At 37.6% G+C, this 5,791-nt stretch overlaps 1 pseudogene; it reads right to left on the bottom strand.

Annotated features, from left to right (window-relative positions):
• Window positions 1-982: 982 nt before the first annotated feature.
• Window positions 983-1,826, bottom strand: LOC106308857 (annotated as a pseudogene).
• Between the last annotated feature and the right edge of the window lie 3,965 nt (window positions 1,827-5,791).

Genomic DNA, 5,791 nt, shown 5'->3' with positions numbered 1-5,791 from the left:
ATCATCAACTAATCAAATTATAAAAATTTTGTAAGAGTTCACCTATGATCGACACGTAAGCAAAATTAATATATAGTAGGATTATTTTATCGATTTGTATCATATTTTTGAACCTGACCGAGATAGTTTATTAATTTAGCATGTTTATTAATTTAGAGAGTATTAATTTAGAGAGGTTTTACCGTAATATAAATTTTAGGAATATGTTAGAAATTTGTTTTATATGGTAATATAGTTGTATTATGAGTACAAAATATACCGGGAAATTTGTTTTTGAATCTGTTTTCTATTTTTTAAATAATTTGCACAGTTTGTTAATACATGTAGGAGATTCGTTTTGATTTGGTTTCCCCATTTCCTAAGTTTAGACTTTAGATTGTGATAACAGCAAAACATATCAATCTAATTTAAAACGAATAAAGTAAAGATATCCTGTTAATAACTTCGTGTGCGAGAAGAAAAATAAAAGCTTTAGTTTGTTAGTTATTTCTAATTCAGAACCGGTGGTCTACCGAACATGGGTGAATAGTATTTTTTACACATTTTTAACCGGTTTATTATTATTATTATTATTATTATTATTATATAATGCATATATCAATGTATAGGATCTAAATTCTTAACACAAAACTGGGTACTAAGAGCACTTCCATCCATTAGAACCTCAAATGTGGTCTAATGATTAAATTAAGAGTAAAATAGGTGATTTGGCAAGTTTAGAACTTTGGTTAGTGGAAATAATTTTTTATTCTTTCATTGGGAGAACCCCATAGGGGTTCTTAATTTTTTTTTTTTTTAGTAGAATAATTTAAAATGAAAGCATACATAAATTTTTTATACATAAATGACATCAAAACATATGAAAAATACAAATACAAATCGGAAACGAGAAAAAGCCGATTAGTTCAAATCTTGATTTGTTCCAAATTTTTGTCATATATTCTCAACCAAATCAGCTTTCAATTGTTGATGTATTGTTCTATCACGAACTCGATTCCGAATGCTCATCATATTGTCGAAATTTGAAGGCATATCTGTAGAATACGTGAAATCCACTTCTGAACTTCGGCTTGATTTCGGTTGTGCGAAAATTGATACATCAAACTGAGTGTACCCATCTCGTTCGTCTTCTACGATCATATTATGTAGTATGATACATGCTCTCATTATCTTTCCAATTTTTATTTTATCCCACGTAAGAGCCGGGTTTTTGACTATGGCAAATCGAGCTTGCAAGACCCCAAAAGCACGCTCGACATCTTTACGTACAGCTTCTTGATGTGAAGCGAATAAGGATGCTTTCCGACCTTGCGGAAGTGGAATAGATTGGACAAAAGTAGCCCATTTTGGATAAATATCATCCGTGAGATAGTAAGCCAAATGGTACTCATGTCCGTTGACTATGTACTTAACTTTTGGAGCTCGACCTTGTAATATATCATCAAAAACCGGTGATCGATCAAGAATATTGATATCGTTTAATGTACCTGGTGGTCCGAACATGCCATATCCAGAGATCTTGTGAAGCTACAGCCTCTAGCACAATAGTTGGCTTTCCTGATCCACGTGTATATTAACCTTTCCATGCGGTTGGACAAATCTTCCACTCCCAATGCATACAATCGATGCTTCCTATCATCCCGGGAAATCCGTGTTTCTCTCCAATATAGAGTAGTCGTTGAAGATCTTTTGGCGTGGGTGTTCTTAGATAAATCTCCAAATATATTTATGATTCCTTCAACAAAATGTTCCAAGCATAAAAGCGCGGTGGTCTCACCAAGTCGGAGGTATTCGTCGACCGCATCAGCTGGGCAACCATATGCCATCATACGGATAGCGGCCGTTGCATTTTGTAACGGAGAGTGACCGAACCGTCCAGTAGCATCTCTTCTTTGTTGAAAGTATGGGATTTCAGCGGAGAGTCGATCAACAATACGCATGAACAACGGCTTGTTCATTCGAAAACGGCGACGAAACATGTGAGACGGATATGTTGCTTCTTCACTAAAATAATCGTTCCATAACTGCATGTGTCCTTGTTCTCGTTGTCTTTCAATGTAGGCTCGTTTTTTTTTTGACCTTGACGCTTCTTGTTGAGCTTCTTTATGAATGAGAAGATTTTCGAATCGTTGATTGAAAATTTGGTCGCATCTCTCGTCGAACATGTCTTTAAAATTATTAGAAGAAGAAGTCATTTAGAAGAAAAGGTAAGAGTGTTGAATTCTTGTTCGAATTGTAAGAGAATTGATATGGTAAGAGAAGAGAAGACTTGTTTCTTGCGATATGGTAAGAGAGGTTTTTTGTTTCGGAAGAGAATTAGCAAATTTCTTGTGATATGGTAAGAGAGAAGAAGACTTGGTCTTATACACAATGAGAATTGGCAAAGTTTATACAGAAAAGTTTATAGAGAATTGTCATCTTTGTGTCACATGCTCTTGTCGTTGTCTGCTTCTCACATGTTGTCTGCTTCTCCACGCAGAGACAAGTCTTTTCGGTTTCGTCTTGGCTCCACCTACAAAAGCAAGACACAAGTTTATAAAGCAAGTCTTCCTGTTTCGTCACATGTCAACATAAGCTTTACACAACAATCAACCAGTACTATGAGTGGTTGAAACATACCAACATAAGCTTTATGGCTTGGCATCTTCTGTCACATATCTCTCTCTTTACGTATTGGCTTAGTTGGCTTGGCATCTTCTGTCACATGTCTCTCTCTTTACGTATTGGCTTCATTGGCTTGGACTGTCACATGAGGAACAGCATGATAAGAAACAAAACTAACAGAGAGATAGACAAATTGCATTAAACAGAAACCAATATTATACATTAAGATAAGGCAATTATCTTACATACTCGACACAAACAGCTCAAAGACACAACTAAAACACCACTAAAGACTCAACACAAACAACTTAAGATCCATATCATACAGACGCAACTAAAGACTCGACACAAACAACTTAAGATCCATATTATACAGATGCAACTAAAGACTCAAACTAACTTGTCAACATATCTTTAATAAGCTTGTTTTTAAGGCAAGTTCGAGTTCAGTTAATGGCTCAGTCTTGCCAAGTAGACTGTCAAGCAATTTTTGCTTGTTAAGAGTATCCTTCAAAGCAAAGTCCTTCTGCCTAATAGCCCACATGCTCTGAAACTCCTTTTCTTCCTCTTCCAACTTCGTTGCCTTGCTCACAGCCCTTTTTCATTTCGCCTTTGCTGCTTTAACTCCAATAGGACGTGCGGATTGATCATCCTCTCCAGCCACAGAAGTTGATGATTGAGCAGAGTGCTCATCTAACTTCATCCTTTTTGACTGCACCTTATCTTTAGTTGTAGATGCGTCACACCATTTCTGATCATGTCGCAGCTCCAACCATGCGTGCTCAAGGGTAAACTTCACCTTGTAGTCATTGAAGTAAATCTCATGAGCCATTTTCATTTCATCATTCTCGTTCTGGCCACTTGATTTCTCTTTTGTTGCCGCATCATAGCAGCCAACGAACTTGCAGACGCCCTCATTTATCTTCCTCCATCTTTGTTTGTAGTGAGTAGGCTCTCTCGTTGGCAAACCAGATAGCTTGGGACTTGCTGCAAAATAAGCTAAGACCAAAGGAAATGTGATCAAGAACCAATCTGTGACAAATCGATTCAAAACCCAATTAGTTAAGACCAAAGGAAATGACCTTGATGATGCAAATTAATAAACACTGATCAAGAACAAATCTTTGACAAATCGATTCAAAAGCCAATTAGTAAACAACAAATCTTTGACCTCGATGATGCATGCAACAACAATACAAGTCTAAACACAACAAGCTCAGCTTCTAACTGATACCCTAAACAAAATCAGTAAAAAAAAATGGTGAGAGCTTTCTTCACTTACAGGGTCGAAGGAGAAAGGTTTACAAAAGCCTGAGAAGATCAGCTGCTTCGTCTTTCAATCCATCTTCGACTTCTTCTCTTTCTCTATCTTTCCTTTTCTTTTGAGGCTCTTCGGTGCAACAGAACGCAGTCGTCGTTGAATCAAGAGAGAGAAGATGGAGTGGCTTGTTTTGGATGAGAAAGAAAGCGTCTTTGATTCCAGAATCAATCGAACCCCGATGACGGTCGAGATCAAATCGCCATAGAAAATCGAGAATGGAGGAGAAAGAGAACGAATGGTCTTTTTGGTTCGATACCGACGAGGGAGAGAGAGAGAGGCATGAAGGAGAGGTCGAATAGAAACGAGCCACGTTCCGGTTCTTACCAACTCTAATAATCCCCTTCTTAACACCGGTTCTTTCATTTATTTTTTTGTTAACTTTTGCTTAGAACCTCACATCAGAAACACCGATGGAGGTGCTCTAAGTTCCTGATGTAAAATCCTAAACTATACACAAAAGAGTTTGATAGTGTTGATTTTAAAATAATAGGTTTGTTACGTGCTTTTTTTTAAAAAAAAGTTTGTTAGATGATAGAATAAATGTTTAACCCGGTTAAAGGTATTGGACAATTATTGATTTATAAACAGTTGTATTTGTGAAAGTTTGAAACGTGTAGGTGTTGGAGATGAGTACATGTTAATTTTTCCCTTGCTGAATTATCGGATATGTATTGTGATAATAATAAATGATCATTTAAAATGGATAGTTATTGTTATAAACTATATGATGGATGTCTATAACCGGTCCGGTTTATAACCGGTCCGGTTTATAACCGGTCCGGTCTATAACCGGCCCAATACCAAGAGAGAGAGACGGTCTAATCCTAGAGAGGCGGCCGCATGAAGAGGAGAGAGAGGTGGCTTAGGCTTTAAAGAAAATGAAACTCTATTTCATTTTCTTTGTATTTGTACACTTTCTATATTTATGTCTTTCCTTTTATCTCTTTGTAAGTCTCATATATAAGGGTACCTTATGATTGAGTAATAATACACAGAAACTTACAGTTCTAAATCCTTAAGTTCATAACACGTTATCAGCATGATAGCCTCTAACACCCTGAGCCTAAAACCAAATCGCTAAAACCCTAAAACCCTAAATGAAAATGAATCTCCCTCGGAACTTCGAAGAGGCCGTTCTCCCAAACCGTGAGGACCCAGAAAACGATCAAGATATCAAATCGAAGCCCTGGCCGAGACGAATCAGTCAGTTCAAACTGTTTGTCGATCTGACCACCGACGCACCCTCGCGCACAGATACAGTGCGCGCTGATTTGCTTTGGAACTACCGAACCCGACGATACCGACGAACCCTAATCCGTTCGCGACTCTGTTCCAGCTCGTGTCCACCTGATCAGCTCCAGCCCCAAGGCGTTCCTGATCCTAGACGAACTCAGCTCCATCCTACATCAAGGACAGCTCGCGATCCGACAGCAACAGCTCCCGTTCGCATCAGAGCCGCTCGCGATCCGATAGAAGCAGCTCGCATCCCAGCCAGCTCGCGTCCCGATCGTTTCTAAGCTCGAGATTCATTCTTGGTGGTCTGGCTTCTACAAACAACTAAACTAAAGGTATTTCGAATTCTAAGAACATAATGAATCCAATTTGGTTGATTGTGAAACCCTAAAATATAATCTCTAAGATGAAAGCCATAGGATAATAGATCAATCCCTAAGCGAGTAAATCGAAGCTCTATAAGTTCGATCCCCAAACCCTAAAAATTGAGATTGATCCATTGATCAATTAAAATCAGAACCTTAAAGGTTTTGAATCTCAAATCAAATCCCTTTGATCTAAGATCAAATTTTCGAAATCCCTAAACCCTAATTCGAAAACTATTGATTAATTAAAACTGATTGATTGATTGAT

The sequence above is a fragment of the Brassica oleracea genome, chromosome C8 (assembly GCF_000695525.1).
Source record: "Brassica oleracea var. oleracea cultivar TO1000 chromosome C8, BOL, whole genome shotgun sequence".
Lineage (NCBI taxonomy): Eukaryota > Viridiplantae > Streptophyta > Magnoliopsida > Brassicales > Brassicaceae > Brassica > Brassica oleracea.
The sequence above is the reverse complement of the archived record's forward strand: the minus strand, read 5'-3'. Positions and strand labels throughout refer to the sequence as shown.